Source organism: Micromys minutus, assembly GCF_963924665.1.
Source record: "Micromys minutus genome assembly, chromosome: 1".
In the NCBI taxonomy this organism is placed as follows: domain Eukaryota; kingdom Metazoa; phylum Chordata; class Mammalia; order Rodentia; family Muridae; genus Micromys; species Micromys minutus.
In genome coordinates, this window is record NC_137969.1 from 178167938 (window position 1) to 178191468 (window position 23531).

The 23531-nt window shown below is 43.1% G+C and overlaps 2 pseudogenes across 2 annotated transcripts in view; both read right to left on the bottom strand.

Moving 5' to 3' along the window:
* LOC308419540 (actin, cytoplasmic 2-like) overlaps positions 1-23531 on the bottom strand; it is a 1056985-nt pseudogene that overhangs the window by 923253 nt on the left and 110201 nt on the right. The gene's annotated exons all lie outside the window — the stretch shown is intronic.
* Positions 5966-6914, bottom strand: LOC308436822 (small ribosomal subunit protein RACK1-like; annotated as a pseudogene). The gene has a single exon. The product of its transcript is annotated as a small ribosomal subunit protein RACK1-like (transcript).

The window sequence follows — 23531 nt, forward strand, 5'->3', positions numbered from 1 at the left end:
AGCATTGTCATGGAAGATGAGTTGGTTCTGTTCACCAGTGTTTCCAGAAAAAAAAAAGTTTGTGCTCTTATTTTAGATAGAATGGCCAAAGTGAGCATTTGAAAGATCACAGTGGCTTCCTAAACCCCACTAGGAAATGACTCATGGCAGTGGAATTCTGAGAGAAAGCCAAGTCACTTATGGTGACTTGCAGAAAATGATGTTCCATTTCTACATGGAGCACTGCATGGAACCATGGGCACACTAGTTCCTTTGAAGGGCTGGTTTAAGGGGCTCTTTGCTCTTTGCTTTTTGATGCTTGTTTGGTTGGTTTTGGTTTTACAAGACAAGGCTTTTCACTGTAGCCCTCGCTGTCCTGGAACTAGCTCTTTAGAGCAGGCAAGCCACAAACTAAAGAGATCTTCCTGCCTCTGCCTCCCAAGTGCTGGGATCAAAGGTGACTTCTTGTTCTTCATAGGGATACTAAGGAGCAAACTGTAGTCTAGGATGGTAAACATCAGTTAGCCTGGTGGGGAGAGAGAAGTAAGGAGAATAATTTCCCCAGCTGGCTCTGCCTCTGAGGAAGGCTAATCCTGGTGTGTTCCCAATAGCCTGGTAGATGCCTCTCTCATATTCCCTTTGGAAGTCATACTTGGATGTCTGTTCTGTATGTCACAATAAATGGCTGAGGGGAGGAGAAATTACCTAATGTCCAGTCTGACTCTGAAGCAAAGGTGGCATCTAATATGACTCGACAGGGCATAGAATGGAGTTTCCTAGCAGGTATTTATTCTGGATGGGAATCAGGCATTGTATTTACAAGAAGGCTGGTTTCTGAGGAGGGTCTCTGTCTTTCTCTAGAAGGATGTTATAAAGAAGCAAAAGAGAATTTTTATTCTGTAAGTTTCAGCAGACATAACAAAATGTATTAAGCAAAGACTGCCTTTATTCTATGTGCTTCCAAATGTACAACTCTTGCTGGAGCAGCATGCCTGCCTCTTCCATACCATGGCCATTCTTGTCTTAAGTTTACATGAACTAACAGAGGAAGCTCTCAACTCCTGTAATCCTTATCCCCCTAAAACATCTCCAATTAGAGACGCCCGATCTCTCTAACGTCATCCTACTGTGGAGATGACGGGCTGCATATTTTAGGTTGAAAAATTAAAAAGCATGTTATTTCTGAAGGAATATGGCTTATGGTAATTGCCATCAGAAGCATTTGAGAGAAAAAAATGTTCTGAAATGGAAAACTGGATATAATCAGTTGTAACTAGGGAAGGAAACTATATTGACACTAACAATAATAATGGCACCTTTGTTAATCCAGCTACTCGCTTAGGTCCCAAATACAGCAGTGCCTCGCTGTGAGATGGTAATGTTCCGGTTTGAATGGGAGAAAAGTGTGGGAGGCAAATGTTCTGTAACAACATCACTGTTGGTAAAGTAGCACATCCAGGATACAACTTACTAGTGGTCATTTGTATAATGAGCCTCTATCACATATGTCAAGAAAAATCTCAAACTAGAGCCTGTGCATAGAAGTGCTAACTTGCTTCCCCGATTAGACTTCATTATGCCGCAATAAAGGGGTGCTGTGAGGATTGGCATTGCCAGCATGTTCTTGGTGTTGGTTGCCTGTGTTGAAATACATTTCACAAGCATATTTGGAGGCGAATTTAGGCTTTTTGAAATACTGCACATTTTTAGTGATTTCAGATGGGAAAAAGTTCAAAAAAGCTATTATACTATGCTAGAGGACACTCAAAGATGCTGTTAAACAACAGACCTCTGCCCTCAAGGCCCTTCTAACCTGGAGAGAGGGAGAGAGAGAGAGAGAGAGAGAGAGAGAGAGAGAGAGAGACAGAGACAGAGACAGAGACAGAGAGACGGAGGGAGGGAGGGAGGAGAGGGAGGGAGGGAGGGAGGAGAAAGAGAGGGTGAGAGAAGCTGGAGTGAACAGGGGATATAGACTTGTTTGTTTAATTTTTTGAAACAAGATCTCACTACATAGTTCTGTTATCTGGAACCCACAGGAATCCCCCTGCCTCTGCCTCCTGCATACTGGGATTAAAGGCCACACATCTGGCTAGAAGACATAGATTCTTAACCAAAATGCTAGTGCTGGGATGGATTTACAGTGCTGGGTTGGCAAGGAGAAAGTACAAATTCTAAGCGTGGAGATGAGAGGAGGTGAACATATTAACTGCCGTATATCAGGAGCAGGTGAGATTTTTAAGAACCTATTATAGTATTGATACTTTAAAAAATGTCCATTGTTCATGCTATGGCCTGAATTGTTCATGTTGCCTCAAATTTATATATTGAAATCTCTCTTCTCAGTATGTTGATATCTGGTGAGTTTTTGGAAGGGAAGTTGTAAGGATGGAGCCCTCTAGAGTGATTAGTGGAATGCTGACCTGTCTCCATTCTGGGAATATAAAATAAGAGGGCAGAGTTGGAGGACTAGACTTACAGTCTGCCCGAACCTTGGACTTGGACTTTGAAGCCTGTGGAATTAAACGAAGTGAATATCCATTATTTAAACTAACTAGTCTATGGTATTTGTTATAGGTTCCTAAGACCACCCCTCCCCCGCCACATACACAGACACAAATCTAAGAACATATCCTGAGTTAGAACATGGCTTAGTTACGTTAATACAGGTAGGGAGAAGTATAGCCAAGATGTGGGGTTTGTCCTATTTATATTAGAATCTATGTTCTTTCTGCTGTGTAATGCACAGTACCACTCTGAAAACAACACGCTGTTGGTGCACAGCAACAGTGACATTGCTGGAGATACCACCTTTCCAGTACTGACTATGAGTCTGTGACATCTATGCAATTTTTTATTGCTTTTACAAAAATTTTTGTATACTAAAACCAGAAAAAAAAATCCTTTGTTCAGAAGAATTGTCTTTGAACAATTTGAAAACATAGTCATTTTAAATATAGTAATGACCTCAGAGTGAATATGGAAATTGGATGTTTTCCAAGTAAAATATCACCATGTGGCAGTTTTTTCATGGCTATTCAAAAGTCATGGGGCAGGAAGATGGGAGCCCTGTGCACAGCAGGTGTGGGATCCACGTGGAGACCCACTCCCTCGTCTCCCGGGGCTTGTATGTGCTGACCGGACCCAGTAATCCCAGTCAGCTGGGCCTTTCCCTCTTCACCGGGAATACACTGCAAGTCCCGACCATTTTTAAGGGCAGAACAGCTCACACACATTCCAGGTTTCATGAAGAGTTTTCTTTTCATGACCTCCTTTCTGGAACCACGTACTTTATGTGTTTTTATGAGAATTCTTCCCTTAGGATGAATATATACATCTTTGGAAGGTTTCTTTTGTTTTTGGTTTTGTTGGGTTTTTTTGTTGTTGTTGCCTTGTTTTCTATGTTTTAAATGGCTACATTTTCTATGACATACACTATGTGTTACTTTAATTATACAATCTACTACATACAAAATCTTATGAAGATATAAACCATTTATCTATGGTTTTCAAATCAACTACTTTTAGTGAAAAGAAAAAAAAATGATGTACAAAAGGAAGTCATTTGACAACATGCTGTGTTTATAGTACCCAAAGGCAATTAAAAATCTCACGACATGGTCACTTGTTATCCTTATGTGGAAAAGTTTAAAGAGCAATCTATTCTGATCACATTCTTATTTTAGGATCTAATAGCAAGAAACACTTTTCAATTAACGTTCTAGAGATGTTAGTACACAAACACACAAAAACTCCACAGGGTCTATTTTAAAAATAATTCATGTGTGATCATCATAATAGCTAAGCAGTATGGGGTCAGGCCGCTTTCAATGGTTTTGTTTTGTTTTTTCCATTGTGTCTTGAAAAGTTTTCTTTTTAAAATTTTTTATTAGATACTCTCTCTATTTACATTTGAAATGTTATCTATCCCCTTTGCCCGCCCTGCTCCCATCCCCATTCCCACTTTCAGAAGAAACCACTTTCGGTTTTTGTTTGAACTTGTTGGCCGCAGAGTTCAGGTTCCTCTCTGAAGTCACAGGCACCAGCATATTTTCAAGATGGCTACCGTAGTTCAGAGGATGACAAATGGCTCTGCTCTGTGGCTGTGGGCTTTAACATTTTAGTCTTTCCGATGGAATTTAAGCTGTGCCAGCCATCTTCTGTTATTCAGACCCTGAGGGATTTTATTGTTGTTTTGAACCAGATCTATTTTTATTTAATTCTATGGGAACCACACATAGTTTGAACCTTTGCCAGAAAATTATTTTCCAATGACTATTACTCAACTCTAAGCACATTCTGCATTTTTTTACACCGAGGGATGTGGTAGGGGTAAGTTCAGTTAAAATTACATTTTACATGACATAATGGAGCCTGGACTTTTTATTCCGCTACCTAAAGTAAATTAGGCTTTACTTTTTTTTTTTTTTTTTTTTTCAGAATGATGTATTTTAATTAAGAAAAATTCAATGTTTATTTATTTGGTGTGTGTGTGTGCCTGTGTGTGTGTGTGTGTGTGTGTGTGTGTGTGTCTCATAGGACAACAGCAAGAGTCAGTTCTTTTCTTTTGCTATATAGCATCCAGGGATAGGATTCTGGTTGTCATGGCTTGGGAGAAAGGGCATTCACCTGCTTTGTCATCTTGCCAGCTTTATTTTAAAAAGTCATTGAGACACAGGTTTGGCGTGTTCCTGTCATTCCACACCCAGCAGTTTGAGGTAGAAGGAGCCCAAGTTTGAGAACACCCTCAGCTCAGAACAAACTCCCCAAGCCAAAATGATACTTTTGTTCCAGAGTCAATTATGTTCACACACAGAGAAAATCTGTACGTGACGTCAGCCTTCATAACCAGACAATTGTTCTTTCACTCAATGTAAAAACAATAAATCAGACCTTTTGTCCCCTGGCTCTCCAGCATGATCTTGATCTTTTGAGTCTGTTTGCAGAGGTGGTAAGACCTGTTCCACGGGGGTCTCTCAAGCTACCTTGATCAAAGTTACTGGGGTAACTGGTAGAAGAATATCTTGTTAGAAGACATTTCCTCTGGGCGTCTCAGGCCCTCAGGGGGGCATGGATGCTGGATCTTACTCAGCGAACCTGAAAAACCGTTTAAACATGATTAATCCTGGGAATAAAAGAAAAAGTTCACAGAGCTATTACAAAGGTGATTTTCAGAGCACTAAGAAGAAAGGAAGGAAGGAAGAGATAGAGATAGATAGAGATAGATAGATAGATAGATAGAGAGAGAGAGAGAGAGAGAGAGAGAGAGAGAGAGTCCTGACTATCCTGGAACTTGCTCTGTAGACCAGGCTGGCCTCGAGCTCATAGACTCGCCCTCCTCTGCCTCCTGCATGTCTGAGTCATCACTGCCCAGGTAGATTTCTGAAAAGAAAAGAAAAGAAAAGAAAAGAAAATGTCATCATGCCTTCTTGCCAGGATCCAATAATACAACACTGGAGGAAAACCATGCCTTCTCCTCCACGTTTGTACTATAAGTGCAGCTTGGTCTTTATGTGAGCCCCTTAACAAGTGGAGCAGGGACTGTTTTGGTCTCTCTTCCCTGCCCCTAGATCCCTGTCCCCTACCTGGACTGCCTGGTTAGGCCTCAGTGGGAGAGGATGTGCTTAGTACTGCTGGGACTAGATGTCCCAGGGTAGGGTGGTACCCAAGGGTGCATCTCTTCTCTTGAGGATAATGGAGAGAGGGATTTATTAGAGTGGGATTGGGAGGAGAGAAGTGTGTGTGATAGGGATGTAATGTGAATAAAAATAAATTATTGGGGAAAAACACGTTTTATTTTATATAAGAAAAAAGTAAAATGGTAGTGGCTCACTGCCCACCTGTGGGTATACTCAGCCTTCCACATCCCCCTGTGTTGGCATCAGCAAAGTTAGAAAAACAAACCAACAACCCCTTGCATTTGACATCTCAAAATGTGCTTTTTTCCCCCCAGAAAGCCAATTTATTTCTAAGATTCTGTCACAAACTCCTAGCAGGTACCAATAGTCACCTGCCATGCTCACACCAAGTTGTCTGTATAGCCAGCAGAGTCTGGCCATCAGCAGACCCTGCTGAAGAAGTACACGGATGGCTCTGCCTTGCTGCTGGTACTGATAACTTCTTGCTTCAATTCATCTACAGTGATCTTGCCCTCCAAAGTCCCAGATCTTGATGCTGGGGCCAGTGACAGCACAGAGACAGTAGCGGTCGGGGCTGAAGCACAAGGCGTTGCTAATGTCCCCACCATCTAATGTGTAAAGGTGTTTTCGTTCATTGTAATCCTACAGCATAGCCTGGCCATCCTTGCCCCCAGAAGCACAGAAGGATCCATCTAGAGAAACGCTCACTGTGTTCAGGTAGCCAGTGTGGCCAATGTGATTGGTCTTTAGCTTGCAGTTAGCCAGATTCCACACCTTGGCCAGCTTGTCCCATCCACAGGAGACAATAATAGGGTTGCTGCCGTTCAGGGAGAAGCGGACACAGGACACCCACGCTGAATGACTCTCATCCTGAACAGTGTACTTGCAGACACCCAGAGTATTCCATAACTTTATGGTCTTGTCTCGGGACCCAGGGACAATCTGCTGGTTGTAAGAGGAGAAGGCCACACTTAGCACATCCTTGGTATGGCCAACAAATCATCTTGTCGTAGTGCCCGTTGTGAGATCCCAGAGGCGCAGTGTTCCACCCCAGGAGCCTGAGAGGACAAACTGACCATCAGAGGAGATAACAACATCACTAAAGAAGTGGGAATGACCTCGCAGAGCATGCTATGGTGTGCCATAGTTGGTCTCATCCTTGATCAGCTTCCACATGATGACGGTCTTGTCTCAAGATGCCGACAGGATCTTGTCCGGGAATCGAGGTGCGGTGGCGATCTGTGTTACCCATCCATTATGGCCCTTAAGGGTCCCACGAAGGGTTATCTGCTCGGTCATGGCTGCAGCTGATGCGAGTGTTGCTGCAGCGACAAGGATGGCACCGGATATCTCAGAGAGCCAAGGACTGGAGCGGCCTCCACCACGACCCTGCGGAGAAAAAGAAAGAGCCCAAAATGTGCTTATTTATGATTTTGTGTTGGGTCTTGTGCAGCCTGCAGGCCATGAGCTGGAGAGGCCTCAGTAATTCTCTTAACATTAAAAAGAACCCAAATAATATGGAGAGATTCAAAACTAGATGAATACCTCCACTTTCTTGATCCCTAATCATTAGTCTGTTTCTCCAGGGGATGCTAGCAATTGTTTATTTGCCCTTCCATTAAGTGGACTGCATCCCCAGAGAGTAGCATTTATACTTATTTGTATGTGTGAATTCACATACACAATCACATTTCTTCCAATTGTGTCCAATTTGTTTAATGTTTCAATAAATACAGTTTCTCATATCAACACACTGAGGCTGCCACTTTTTGTTAATCCTCAGATTCACTAAAGAAAAACCAATTCCAACATTTTGAGCCAAATTTAAAGCAAGCTTCATTAAATATTAAGTACTGACATTGACATGGGCTTTGATCAGAACATTTCCTGGAACTTCCCAATTGAGACTAGCCTCAAGTCACATGTTACAGGGGTTTATAAGAACAAACCTATAGGGCACCATACTTTCCCATGAGGCCTTGTTATTTTCTAGGAACTACAACTCCCAGCATCCCAGGAACTTATCTGGTCTTGGAGAGGTAGAGCTTACAGGTTAATTTTGGCATTAAATTCTATAGCTTATTTTGTTAAGATTTATTTTATCTTTAGTTTTGTATATATGTTTCTTCCTCCTCTCTCTCTCTCTCTCTCTCTCTCTCTCTCTCTCTCTCAGTCTCTCCCCCTTCCCCCTCCCCCTCCATGTGAAACTCCTATGGAGATGAGTAGAGGGTCTTGGATCCCCTGGAGCTGAAATTACAGGCAGTTGAGAACAGTCTAACATGAGCACCAAGAAGGGATGTGTCTTCTCCAAGAGTAGGATGTGCTCCTAATGGCCGGGCCATCTTTCTAGCCCCTAGCTTGTTCTTTATAGTAGCGATAAAGTATTTCACTACACAGAATACCATATATCTGTGATCAATCCTCTATATTAATGAATGTTCAAGTTGTTTTTAACTTTTCGAGTGCATTTTTAAAGAGTTCAAAGTTGAATAGTTGTAAAAAAAAAAGTTTGTGCTTTAAGTTTTGATAGGTTATTTTGTAATTGGCTTCATGAATTTACTTCCCACCAGTGATATCTGAGGGTCACTGTGTGTCTCTAGCAGAGTGGAACTTTGTGAAGCAATTTGGGTTTTTGAAACCATCTTCCTATGCTAGGGATTGAACTAGCATCTCACAGAAACTACACATGCCCCCCCACCACTGAGCCACAGCATCAGGCCTTTTATTAGTGTTATTAATTATGGTTTTTATTTTGAGGATCTCCTTCAGTTTCCCAGGCTGACTTTGAACTTGCAACCCTGCTGCATCAGCTTTCCACAGTAACTGGGATTATAGGTCCTCACTGTTCTTCTAAGGTTTTAAAGGAATACATTAAAACAATGATGTTCCTGTTTACAAAGAGACCTGCAGATGGGGGTAAATGGGATGGGGAATTTAGTGGGCGTGGGACTCCAGTAAAACCAGCAAGCTGAGAAGAGTCAGGGTGCCTGCTGGTGTGAATGTGCTAATGTACACACCATTGCTACACCATACTCTTAATGGTTGGTGTGCTGGGCAGTTGAGTGGCAGGTCACTTAAAAAAGCACAATTAGAGAAGGATAAGATGCTTAGTTTATGGGGCTGGAGAGATGGCTGTGTGCGTGTGCATGTGAAATGCCTGTGGAGGTGAGAAGAGGTTCCTCTTCACAAGCACTGGCGGCTCTTCCAGAGGACTGGGGTTCAATTTCCAGCACCCACATGGCAGCTCACAACTGTCTGTAACTCCAGTTCCAGAGGTTAATACACAGACATACGTGAAGCAATGCGAACAAAACGCTATCACAAATACAATAAATACATCATTTTAAAATTAAAATGATATTTACTTTACTCATATCCTGATACAAAGATAATATACAAAATTTTATATCTATAGAAAGTGTGAGAAAGCATGTACCTAAATTTCTGAGTAAAGAAGAACCTAGTCAAATACTTCCAGGGCCACTCGCTATCACTATACAGACAATCATTCTTTAGGCTCAGAATTTAGAGATCCTAAATCCTGGGCTTAAGCCTAAACTGAAGTGCAAACAACTTTTATGAACCCCAGTAATCCCTCTCTCTGCTATGGAATAGTTACCTGCTTCATCCAACAGCTGCCAGGACTACTCCCTGCCTATCTGGGGCCCACTAAGAATCTCTGGAAACAAATTTATAGCCATAGATTTAAATCTCAAATCCCAGCTTTGTGCCTTGAGTGCTTATAGCAAAGCTGAAGATCTCAGTGAAGGTGGAAGAGCCCAGGTCAACGTCTCACACACTGATTTTCTGTTTCATCCCTTACAGCCACGTGGGGAGAGGGAGGAGGGCAGTCACCAGAACCCTCGGAAAAACAGTAGCACTTCAGGTGCCGTGACTTAGGCATACAGAAGCTGAGATGTAGGGTAGAGGAGTCTTTGCTACAAAAGATGAAATACACTTGCCTTGCAAAGGTAACTTGCAAAGAGTGTTGTAGAAACCAGTCAGTGTTTCCCAAAACGATCCCATTTCTCACCTGTCTGATAGATCTTAGACAGCTGCTCACTGGAATGTCTTACACTAGCAGAGTCATAGTCATGCTTGGTGGTCTGTTAGAGAGTTTTTTTTTTCCCCAAAGTTTATTGCCCTGGGGTCATCTCAGAGAGATCAGACTCTACCAGGTGATTCACATACTCTGGTTTCTGTGTGCACAATATTTGGTGAGGCTTGCCTTGCCCAGCTCTAAAGAAATTTGGTCCTATAGTAGGATCAATACTGCTTTTTTCTTCCCCTATACTGGAGATCAAATTCAGGGCCTAATACATGGGAGGCAAAGCCACTACCACTGAGCTGTATCCCTAGCCGAGCTGGTCTTGAACTTGTATGCTCATCTCACTATTCCAAGTGTGTACCTCCCGGCCTGGCTCCAACTCTCCATATTGTCCATGAAGCTCACTCAGGTGATGCTGACACACGCACATCTCTGGCCCACGCGTGACTGCTGTATAGTGCTTAGGTCTCCATCGTACTTACCTCTCCAGTGTTTTATCTTTCCCACTCACTTCTGATCCTCAGTAAACCTATTCTCCTTGAGGCCTTGTCCTTGAGGTTCTTTGCCCTAGAGTAGTAATTGTGCTTCTGAAACATACCCAAGGTCATCGCTTTTCTCGTCTGCCAAATGGCCCCAGCATACCCCATGAAGTCCAGACCGTAACTGTACAGTACAAAGACTGTATCAGGACATCTCCACCTCATGCCTTTGGTCAGAAATCCTGAAGCCGCGCTTCAAAGAGCAAGGGCACCAAACAACACTGTCACTGACATTAAAAGGCTTTATGAGGATTGCTGTGTCGAGTCCTAGCTAACTCTTTGCCCACCACCTGTTTGAAAGGAGTTTTTCAGCTATACTTGAAGATAATCAGCTCTCTAAACTCTGCAGTTGTACCTTGCTGTTTAAAGATGTGTCCTTATCACTTTACCAACTACGTTTGGTTTTTGTGTTTTTAAACCACTGCTCAAGTTAATGTCACTGACAGATGGTAAGTCTGCGTGTTCTGTGATTTGAGCTGTCAAGAGAAGTGTTAAGCATGCTCGTGTCCAACTCAAACTCCACCCACTCACGTGGCGCTTTCTCCAGGCTCACCTGGCAGTCTGGATGCTGACGTCAGCGATCATAGCTCCGTGCAGGTGGGAAAAGTGAGTAGGCTTTGGGCTGAATGAACCCTCCTTCACACACCAACTATGCTTCTTATCAGCTGGGCAGTAACTTAGCCCTTCAGAGTCTTAGGTTTTTTTGTTTGTCTGTTTTTCTTCAGAGAGTGAAATTATGATACCTCTCTCCAAGAACAGCTTTGGCAATGACTAACTGAAATAGAGAAGCATTTATCCTGTTGGCAAAGTACTCGGTAAACATTGCTTCCCTCTTTTCATTTGATAGATAATTTGAACATTGGGAATGTGAATGGGAACATTTTCTTTTTCTTAAACTTAGCTGCAAGAAAGTACGAGAAAGGAAAAATCTAGTGAGTATTTTTCTAACCCTGAAAAGGTCATTCACTTAAGGGTGACTGGGTTACATGGGACCAGTTACATGGTTATCAGGAGGGGTTGGGTATGGGGCACATTGAGTGCTGGGTAGGAGCCAAGCAGGAGAGCTAAGGTAAAGGCCAAGGCCAAGGAAAAGGCCCAGGGTGAAGCCAAGGAGATGAGAAAAAGCCAAGGAGGGGTGTGTGCCAGTGTTCCAGCGTCATTGCTGAGCAATAGCAGGAGTCCTCTGACAGCCTGGAGGACGATAGGAGGAGGCCAAGGGTGAGCATGGGGGTAGAGGAGAAGATAGGGAGAATAAGGCTGCATTGGGAGGGTGGTGGATCCTGGCCAGAGATCTCAGGAGCCGGACCCCAGGCCAAGATGATCAGGAGACCGTTACTGCCTGCCGTCTCAGTTGTTTAAGACAACGGAAGCAGGTAATAAGTTCATATCATGGTCTGCTGTGCATCTGAGATGATGCATGGGGAAGGGGGATTCTACTCAGGTCATCAGGGACCAGGTTTCTCTTATCAGATGGCTCTGCCATCCCCAAACAGGGGTTCTTAATTTGACTTCTGTTTTCTTGAGATTGAGGTCTCATTATGCCATTCAGTGTAACCTGAACTCACTCTGTAACCCAGGATAGCTTAACAGCAAGTCTCCTGCCTCAGTCTCCTAAATTCTGAGTTTATATGTGTGAACCACTGTTTCTGGCTCTCCTCTCTCTCTTTTTCTCTCTCTCTCTCTCTCCACCCCTTCTTTCTCCTTCCTCCTCCCCCTCCCCCTTTCATTCTTCTCCTTTTGCCCTGCACTCCTTTGGGCCATTCAGTGAGGTTACATAGGTGTTTACTCAGCAGAACAGCTTCACCTAAGCAGGGAAACACCATTACAAGGAAGGCCAGTTAGGGGTTTTATACTCTTAAAATGATAAAATACAAATTATCCTTTTTTATTAGGATGCCAGGCAGATGTAATTGCTGGTATGCAAGGAGTCTTTGAGAAACATGAGGGGGCATGGTAATATAGCAAGTAGAACGTAAAAGGAGGTGAATTCTGACAACCAGCGTCCTCAGACTGACATTGGGTAGTAACTTTAGGCTTGTTTTAATTGAGAGAGAAACAAATATGTTATCTTGCTCTGAGCCATTGTTACTTGAGGAGTTTTGTCTTTCTTGCTGCTGAACCTAATTCTAAATGATACGTAGATTTGGGACTTTGAATGGGAACCAAGTCAGGACAGGTTAATCTACTTGATATGGAGTCAGTTACAAACTGGAGGTTCCTTTGATCAGCTCAAGAGAGATGGAAATAGTGTAGTCATTCTCTTTAAAACATGGTTAGGTGACAAGCATTTTTTTCTGAGGATCTGGACATAATTTGAGGCAAAGGAAAACCTGTGTTTGGTTTGTATATATAAACAGACCTGAGCTGGACAGCTTGTAGATTGTCTTCTTCCCTTGCTTCTAGGTTTCATTCAGGTTAGAGTGCTGGAGCTGCTTATAGACACAGCCCTGAGCTTTTAGAGGAAGCAGAAACCAGGGCCCAGTCTCCTCCACGACAGCCACATGACAGGGAATTCAAAGCCATAGGGGAAGGTCAATGTCTAGGACACTTAGCCTAAAGTCTCCACCACAGTCACTATATGGTTGTAGGTGGGGCTCATGGGAAGTGAAGCACTCAAAACTAAACATGCCACCTGGTCACTTGGGTAAAATCTGGGAGTTCTTTTTTCAAGTGACTGGTCATGTTAAGCATGGGGGAAGGGCTCTGAAAGATGCCAGTTTACAAACGTTCTTATATTTTCAGTGCCAACTCATTCCAGATTTGAAGGCTTAGGCAAGAGTATTTCCCTGGTTAAGTTTAGGTTCTACAGTTGGCTTAAACTTCCAGGGATGGCAAGAAGTAACTAACAAATAAATAAATAAATTAAATAAGTAAATAAAATCAATAATCAGAGCACATGATAGAGAGTTCCAGAAAGGGGTTCTTCAAATTCCCCACAAATCCTACTGAGTCTACTGCCTCTTGAGGACAGGAAGTGAATGGCCAGTCATCATACTCATGCATGAAAGACTCTACTTGGAATTTCATCTCCCAGAAGACAATAGCTCTAAAAATCATAGGCTATTCCGGGCTTTAAATTTTACAACCCAATAGCCATAGGGAGACTAGGTGAAGTTCTGTCGGGAGACATATAAGTTAGTTTTGTAGCTCCTGAGGTTTGCAGAATTCTTTACTTGGTGCTTTTCAATGGCAAAAAAAGTTGCTAATACTTGACAAGCTAAGGGTTCCAACTTCTTTTTTCAACTGCCACTGCAGCTATGTCCCGGTGTGTGATATGAGGGTTATAACCAAGCATCTGCCCTAGACCTTAAAATGAGAGCCGAGGACATAAGTGGAGGAGATCAGAGAGGCAGTCAATGGCAGGGAAGTAGAGACAAAAGCTCCAGTGGCAACAGCAGGTGCTGAGCGCCAGAGGTGCCAACAGTATTGGTGTCCAGGGTTGGATGCTGACCCAGAGGTGTCATCTACAGACTAGTCTCATAGTGTGCTTTGAAGGGTTTCTTCTAGACAACCGTGGTCATCCTGATGGGCCTGTGATACCCTAAGTTGTTTCAGCCATTTTCTCTTGAATAAACCACAGTAGGTTTCACTTTGGTGGTACTGATCTATCCTTTAGTGTCATCTCACTGTATTGCCGGATAGTCAAGAAAGCAGAATAACTATTTGTTTTGGAAATAGAAGTAGATAAGAAGAAAGGAAGTGGGGAAGGAAAGAAGGTAAAAAAAGGAAAAGGGATAGAGCATGCAGTATAGAAGCTAATCTTTAAAATATAATTTGTATGTTTTGGAGGTCTATCTGTGGTCACTCAAGGAAAAATGCAGGATAACTAAAGAAAGCTACAGGAAAGAAAGCCATGGGGGGGGGGGGGGGATTGATTTTAAGACCTGAAACATAGTGTGACATGTCCTTAAATGATCTAATAGGATAGCTGACTAGTTAGGGACAGTAGGTAGGTCATGTACTGTCCCTGCAGAAAACTAAGGTTTGGTTTCCAGAATCTACATTGGTGCTTTACAATAGCCTGTAACTCCAGCCAAGGTGATCTGATGCTCCTTCTGGCATCTCCACAGACATTCATAGTAAAAAATAGAAGATGGTCTAGAAATGGCTCAGTGGTTAAAAGTAATTTTCAGTCTTCCAGAGGACCTGAGTTCAGTGTCTAGAACCCATACTGAACATCTCTCAAATGCACATAAGTTTAGCTCCAGGGCATCTGACACCCTCTTCTGGCTTCTTTGTGTACCCACCTCCATAAACACATAGTTAAAAATAAAATCAAAACAATAAGATTCAAGTATAGAGCAGGAGATGCACTTCTTGTCATATAAACTCTGTTGTGTGTATGTAAATACCATTTTCAGTGAGATAAGCTTTTATTTTAGTGTCAAGATACAGTCAAGAAGCAGAAATACCAGGTATGGTTAGGGAGAGCTCATTCCATGAGGTTATTCAAGAATCCAAGTCTTCTATCTTATCATCAATACCAGAACATTATCTTGGGCTTTGTGATCCAGCAAGGCTCATAGTAACAACCACATTCCATGCAGGACGATGGACGATGAAGACCTGCTGGCTGGGTTTGGACATCTGTCAAGACTCATCCCAGAGGTGACTCTTTCACTTCCCATCACATGCAGTTGGCCAACTGTTGGTGACAAGACGCTAAGGAAGGCCTGAGGATGCAATGTTTATACTGAACCCTCATGTTACGTCTGCTCATTAGAAGTTCTCCCATTATAGAGAAGAGGAGGGGTGGAGACTTTGAAGGGCAGCTCATCCTCTGCCCCTGCTTCAATAGATAACAGACTGAGACCTGAGCACAGATGAGGACATGATTCATTTTCTATGAGATCATAACCTTGGTTAGTGCATGGATAGGAGAATTTTCTCTTCAGAGTTTCTGGGTACATTAATTCTAAATGGAGGAACTGACTAGAAAATGGAATTGCTCTGCAATTTAGAAAACTATTGGTTGAGAAAAGGAACGACTTGTGTTCAGTTACAACTTTAACATCTACATTCACAAATTAGAGGGGAAAAAACAGGACTGAGTGAAAGGTTAGAGGTCTTTCTCAGGGCATATTGCCACAGCTGTACGTCTGGTAGAAGGTAGCGTGCCTACCCAGTTATTCCCCTGGGTTTTAGTAGAAAAAACGCAACAGTCTGTAAGGAGGTCAGAGAAGCCCCGAGGCTAAAGAAGATAGGGAAAAGAACAAGGGAAATTTACAGATGACAAGTTCAAGGGCAAACTGGGTGCAAGTTCAATGCTGAAGAAATAGCTGGCGAGATGGTGGACTTCTGTATATGTGCTATCTTGCAACATGCTACTAGGGGCATAGAGTAAAAGGGCTCTGAGCCACTGGTGGCAAAGGCAGAGGCTCACATCCAGAGGACTGGCTGCTAAGTCATAGTCTCCCGGGGCTATCACTGCCCAGCTGCTGGCCAGACTCCTCCAAAATGAACTTTCTAAAGCAAATAGTCCTCAGGCAGATTTCCTAGGAGAACGGTTGTGTTTGGTCCAGCCCTATGACTGCACATCTACAAAATCTTGTCATGGGCATTCTCTTCTCTTGTCTTCTCAGGTGTGTTCTGATGATAGATAAGCCAAGCTACCTGTCTATATCCCAGGATCCTCTGGCTTAAAATGTGTGTGTGTTTGTGTGTGTGTGTGTGTGTGTGTGTGTGTGTGTGTCGTTGTTTCCTTTCTAGAGTTATTGCTTTAGAACAGTTTTAAGGTGAGGTAAGTCTAGGGAGACAGCTCTCAGAAAAGGAGCGCAGGCCTGTTTATTGCTATACTGGATACAGTAACCTCTCTTAGGTTCTTCCTTGACAAATGCTAATCAATATTCTCCCTGGAGATTCCTGGGGACACAATGGACCAGCCTTCTTAAGTGTTCCCTGTTTTTTTTTTCTTTTCCAGAAATCTCCTCAGTCTAGACTAAGCAGGGTTTCCAGCCATGCACATCCTATGTGCCACTCAGTACCTGGCCCCCACATTGTGACCACTTTATCTATCTGTCTCTCTGTCTGTCTATCTATCTATCTATCTATCTATCTATATATCAATATATAGTTTTTAAGGTTTTTGTTTTGTTCTTGAGGTGCTGGGGATTGAACCCACAGGTTTGCACAAGTACTCTATCAGTGATCTATACCCCATGCCCAGCCCCCTTTTGCCTTTCTGGAGATACAGTGGAAGGATGGGTTTGTTCTGGCTGACAATTTGAGGGTAGGGAATCAACAGTGGCCAGAGCATCAGGTAGCTGTTTATGTTGTGTATATACCATTCAGGGTCCCAGTTCTGGAAAAGCTCTTTTTAAAAGTTGAAACAGGGCCTCACTAAATTGTTTAGGGCAGATTCGAATGTACTTTGCAGCCTAAGCAGGCTTTGAAGTTGGGATCCTGCCTCAAATTCCTCAGTGGCTGAGATTAGAGATGTATACCATCGGGTCAGTTCCTTGATGACATTTAACAGCCCTGCCCCCATACACACATACTTTACTTTTACTTCTCACCAGTCTCTCTCTGTCTCTCTGTCTCTCTGTCTCTGTCTCTCTGTCTCTGTCTCTGTCTCTCTCTAAGATTCTGTGTCAGCTGCTAAGGGCACTGGCCCTCCATTTTGACTTCCTAGCTTAAAGATCTCCCTGCCTTCCCCATTTTCTGTGTGCTGTTGGACAAGGACCTCGCCTTCTGTGCCTGTTGCTTCCTGTCTACAATAGTGATAATAACAGTGTAATAATCCAATGAACCTTAAATGACTCAAGAGTCATAAAAGACTTTGGTCCCTACTTGCCACACAAAGCTCCAAGCATTGTGTGAGTGTGAGCTATTTTCACCATATGGGTCACTGTTCCTTCCAGACACACTTTGTTGGAGTCTCCTACAAATTGAGATCTACTGAGAATCTTCTGGTGTCTGTAAACCTGCCCTCCCTTATCCTGGTAAGGTTGTGTCTCTTTATTCCAGGAGCTTTGATTATAAGTGGCTCTATTAATTTTGATTGCACACAGATACCAGGGCGTGGAAGAGTGCTTGACCCAGGCCCTCTTAATCATTATACTTTGTCTCTGCAGAGACTGACTGGGTCAACCTGTGGGGCTGGGATCCCAAAAGGGCCAGTTGGAGAACTTGTCAGTGTAGCAAGCACTTGTGGGTATAAAACTGTCACTCTGCAGCAGCTGCTGAGCCCAGATAATGAAGGCTATGCCATCTTGCCTGTCTGCACAAGGAAAGCAATTCAGACCCGGAACAACTGAGGCTGATACCCAAAGAGGAAAGGTCTGAGAGCACAGCAGTGTTGTGGTATGGGGGGGTGGGTGGTTATCCAGGCCCTTCTTACCCAGACCTTCACCAACTGGGAGCCCTTCAGGCTTACAGTAGTTTGAGTGCTGTTGGCATGTAGAAAGATGAATCATAGCTACCATGACCTTTCTGTTGAATCTGTCCTTGACCTGTTCCTCCCTTTCTTCAATGCTCTTCTCTCTAGAGCCAAGGAGTGAGGAGGGCTAGACCCTGATTCTCTTTTTGTCTGGCTTCAGTTTGCCTTCTGGTTGTTGTTTTTTTGTCTTGTTTTCAAGGGACAGCAACCTAAAGCCCCCACTTCCTCATTTCTTCCCAAGCCTCTGCTCCCATCCTCTGTGCCCTCCCCGCCCCTTCCAGATTTCCCTTATGCACAAACACCCACCCCAGCTTTCCCTTTTGACTCTTATTTTACATTTTCGCAGCAGATACTCTTAGGTTCCCTTCTCTTTAGATCTCAAACTCGAGTCGTTTGCAAAATTAAGTTCCCATTTTGCACGGCGGTTACACACTAACACTCTTGCACTTGCAGCTGTGGTTACTGTTTGCTCCTACGGTTTATTGATCTTTCAGCCCTGGATGATCCATGTATCAAGGCGAAGTATCAGTCCAAAAATGAAAAGCACAGCAAGTATTTAATTTATCTTCCTTGAGCCAGCAAGTCTCTCTCACTTATCTCTTCATTCAGGCCCCAGGCCTTTATCTAGGCCTGTTACATTTTCACAGCCATTTAAAGGGAAGTTGTAACACTCTTACATTACAATTCCAGGTTAGTAAATGTAGGAGTGAAGAATATAGGACAGTCAGCATTACAGACACTATAATACTAATTATTGCAGGTGAGAACTAATTGAATGCTAACTTAGCTGAAAAAATATGCTAAACCAGAACTAAGAGGAATGCTAAAATTGTTGGATGAAGTATAACAAGAAATGCACACATGCATTATTGATCACACACACACACACACACACACACACACACACACACACACTTGTGATTTCAGAGACTCTCCTTAAGATCTTTACCCATTGCAAAGGGAGAAAATGGGTAACTTTGTACTATGGAAACCCAGAGAACATCTCCTTACCCTAGCAACCAAGGTTAGCAGCATCACTATTAATAACATTAGCATTAGGTAACCACAATCTGATTCTCCCAGGAGTGTAGAGTTTCCCTTCTGTGGTCTTCTTGGAAAAACTGTACAGCTTTCATCTAGTCATAAAAAGATCATGTAAACTCAGACTGAAGCTTCTCCCACAATAACATTGACCTTGATTAGTACTCTTCACAAGTGCCCAGGTCAGGAAGGGTCAGGAAAGACCTAGGATATGCTGCAGATTGGAGACATTAAAGAGACAGGATCCAGGGCAGCGTGACCCTGGACTGGATACTGGACATAGGAAGACAACAGAGGGCACTTGGTGAACTTTGGGAAGAGTCCTTTATTGGTGTTTGCTTTCAAACTTACATCAATTGCACTGGCTTGCTGTGTAGGATATGACCTAAGCTTCAGGGTTTTTAAAATGATGCTTCCTAATCTGTGAGATTTAAGAGAAGACGTACCAGAAGGAAGAGCCATCTACCAAGCTTCAGACATAGGAGTAACTCCAGCTTGTCTCACTAGCCTTCTGTATTAACTCTTTACAAAGATTGCAACTAACCACTGTTTTGGGAGGTGCCTGCATTGGCCTGAGCTTCCAAGACAGCAGCTAAGAGAAAGACCAGATGTAGACTGTGCTGTGTCCACCCCCCTCCCCCAGCCCCATGTCCTTCAGGCTTTGATGGGCTCTGCACCCATGTACCTGAATAAGTGTTATGAATTCTACTTGCTGCCTTCAGACCCTGCTGCTGTTGAGATGAAGGATGCCTGTAGAATCTGTTGTGTGATTGCACACAGCCCAGAGGTATGGAGTTGACCACGTTCCTCAGCTTAGGCCCTTAGCATGCAGCTTAAAGAGGCTTTGGTCCACTCCTCAGAAGTCCTGGCAACATATGGTACTGGTTGTTTTTGACAATACCAGCTGAATTATATGCAACTTTGTTTTGTTTTCTCCTTTCTTTCTTCTTTCACTTCCCCTGTCCTTCCACTCCTAGAATAACATTCATGAAGATAAATAACTTGCTTGCCATTCCCCAAACTCATTTAAAAAGAACTCAGGCTAAGATACCTTTAATGAGAGAAAAAACAAAACAACACACACACACACACACACACACACACACACACACACACACACACACACACACAGAGTTAGGACTAGTAAGGAAATCTAGGAAGTTTCCTTTTGAGAGAAGGCTCTCTGCAGGTCTTTGGTCTCTGCCTATCTTAGTTATCTTTCTATAGTTATAACAAAGCACCAAAAGCTTACTTTAGCTCATAGCTTATAGATTCTCATACAGGACCAGTCGTCCCTGTCCTTTTAGGTCTATGGAGAGGGAGCAAATTATGATGGGAACTCAGAGTTGAGTAAACCTGGTCACTAAACTGTGTTGGGGAGCAACACAGGAAAGAGAGGGGTACACAGTCTCCCCAATCCAGTTAAGGAATGACCCCGGCCATCAAAGACCTCCCATGAGGTGCTAACAGAAATGTTCCAGATGTGGGCTACAGCACCATCTCTCCTTTCTTTTACTTTATTAACTTAATCTTATTTATTTTAAAAAAATATGAGATATATAGGGTTTCATTATGTAGTCCAGACTGATCTCAAACTCTCAACTCTTCTTTTTTTCCTCCTCCTCCTCCTTCTTTTCGTCCTCCTCTTCTTTTGACCTGTGCTCCTTTATTCATCACCTTCCCTCCACTTTTCTTCCTCTTCAGTGGTTCCATTTACAGCAAATGGCTCACTCTCATTAGCACCTTGGCTAAAGTCAGAAGAAAACAGTGCTGTTTGAACAGTCTTCCTGCTCTGCTGGGAAGTGGGCAGTGGTATCTGCTGTTGTTCTTACTGAATCCTGTAGACTTAGCCTATCGTGACCTTCTGACCTAGCTGCACCTGCTACTGAGTTTCTAGTCCATTTTCCTTGCCTTATATGGCTTATAGTCCAGGGAAAGACACTTTAGTAACCAAGGTTGGACCCAAATACATCTCTTCTAATAAACAGGTTAAGGAGCTCAGCAATGACAAGCACAGGTTGCACTTGCAGAGGACCAGAGTTCAATTCCCAGTACTCACATGGTAGCTCACAACAATCTGTAACTCAAGTCCCAAAGGTTTTGATGCCTTCCTCTGGCCTTTATGGGTACTTCATGCAGGTCACACATACACACACACACACACACACACACACACACACACACACACATTCAGGAGGCTAAGGAAGGGGATCACTCAAGCCCAAGGCCAATTCGGCCTGCATAGCCATGCCCTGTCTCAAAATAATAAGATAGGGCTGAGAGGTGGCTCAGTGGTGGTTAATAGTACATGCTGCTCTTTCATGGGACCTATGTCCAGTTCCTCCACCCAAGTTAGGCAGGTCCTAGGAATCCAATGTTCTTTCTCATCTCCGAGGGCACCTACACACATGCATGTAAACACACAGATATACATAGAGATGCATATATCTTACAAGATCAAATGAATAAATGTAATAAGTAAGTAAATAAATAAATGAATAGAGTCTTTGGCCCACTTCCCTCTCTTGTGGGACTCTTGAATACTCTGTTGGTTTATCTTTGACAGAGTTTGGAATCACCTAGGAGATGCTCCTCTGGATTTGTCTGAGAAGGAAACACTTATTCTGAATATCAGTTGGCACCATTCCATGCTCTGGGGTCCTGGACTGAATAAAGAAGAAATCAAGTAGAGGAGTATCATTCATCTTCCTTCAGATGCAGCAGGTCCAGCTGCATGGGGTTCCCACAGCCACAGCTAGAGCTGCTCTCATTGCCTCCTTCCTCTGCCCTGAGGGCCTCCTCCTTCAGACTGTGAGCCAGTACAAACCTTTCCCTCCTTAAGTACTGTTGTCAGGTGTTTCATGGAAGAAACAAGAAAAGTGACTGATAGAGACACATATAGATAGTACTCCATTTAGGTTGTTGAAGACTAACTGCCCTTTCTTATCTTGGCTGGAACTGTGCAGTCTGAAGGGCAGGAGGTGGCCCCTGGGACATGTATTTACTCTGAGATATGGCTTATAACCATTGGCAGCAGGGTATGATAGAATCTTCTTTTCTTCCCCTCCTGCCTGGAAAAGGAAATGAAAGATAACTACTTATTTACTTTAACACACACTCTCTTAGAATTCACCATTTCTAAAAATGAAGGCATTTATATTGGGGGATTTGGATGGCTCTCCAACCAGCTCAACACAACAGAAGCATAAGCCAGAACATCTCCATTTCTTTTGTTGTCCAAGAGAGGGCCTTGCTATGTAGTGCTGGTCGACCTTGAACTTACTATGTAGACAATTCTCCTGCCACTACCTCCCAAGTGCTGGGATTACTTACAGGTACAAACCATTATATCTGACTTCCATTTGTTGTACTTGCATGGTGGAGAGCTGACTTACATGTTACCAAGGTTCCTCGTGACTTTTGTTTTCTTCCTTTCTGTTGTACATATACCAGCTACCAAAGCTGATCCGAGGGCTCTAAGACCTGTTCTATTTGGAAGACAGGGTCCTCAAAAAGTCACCTTTAGGGATCATTTGCTTGGGAAGAAAACATGGATTTCTTCATTCCCTTTTTGATGTCAGGGACGGATTCCAAGGCCCAGGAATGCTAACAGAGCATACATTTTACCCCTGAGCAGAAGTCCAGTCTTTACCTCTCCACAACTTTTAAAAATGTAATTGCTTTCTGGAAGAAGATGCTACTTAACTTTAAACATCAATTTTTTTTTTTTATCACACCAGCCTCCTCTATCAGAAAAGAGTGGGCAGAAAGAACCTTAAACTTCTCCCTTGTAAAAGGGGAGGCTGATAAGAAGGACATCCAGTTGAAGTCAGTGTGATAACCTCAAGTATCAGCAAGGGCTGGCTGACATTTCGTGATCGCTGATATTGTCCTTAAGGCAACAGTGTGGGGAGAAGGGAGACTTCTAAGGCTTGGGCTTCCTGTCCCAGAGGTTTTGTTGTACTTTCTGTGGTGACAGGTTTGCAGTGTGGTTTCTGGGTGTCCTTTTGACTGCTGTGTCCCCAGGTTAATCAGTGTCCCTGAGAGTTTCTCACTATGAACTAGACATAGGCAGATGTTCACTTGGCATGAGGCAAGGCAGGGACAGTATGGCTTAGATAGGACTGATTTTTATTTTGGTTTTCTCCTAAATCAGAGAAGAAAAACACAGGCAAAGAAAATGAGATCCATTTGCTCAATGGTGGGAAGGCTCCCTGGTGCCTCCTGTTGTCTGACTTACATTAGGCCTCTCCAGAGCTCAAGGCTGTTACCAGCCTGCAAAGAGGACTCTGGTGGTGCAAGTCAAAAAAAAAAAAACAAACAAAACAAAACCAAGCAAGCCAACAAACAAGAAAGCAAAGTCAACAACTTACATTTGAATGTGAGGCAGTAACTATTTCCTGGGGAGCTTCATGCCTCAGACCTTCTCCTCCTCCTGGTTTCACTGCCTTGAAATTTGTATTGCGTCAACCATGGGGCACATTTCTTATCTCCACTTGTGTTTCTGGGCTGTTTTCTACTGATGTCTGCCAAGGACAATGCTCCCAGAATGTGCCTGACCTTTACAGGGTGGGATGCACTTCTGTCAGCAGAAGTGGTCCATTCCTGTGGGGACTTAACCCAACAGAAGAGAAGACAAAAACATTTGTTGGCCTTTTGGAGCAGGAAGCATTTTAAACACTTTCCAAGAATGACAGGGCTTCAGGCAGTGTCTCTTTTAAAATACATTTTCCCCAGTGTTAAAAGCAAATAACACAACTTAGATTATTTGATATAGTTTAAATTAGTCTCCAATTTCAAGGAGACAAAGATGCCAGTGAGGAGTCCTATGAGTTATTCTCTTTAATTTTCTGTATCATCATTTGGAATGCCTAGATGTAATGCCTGAGGAATACAGATTGCCTTTAAAA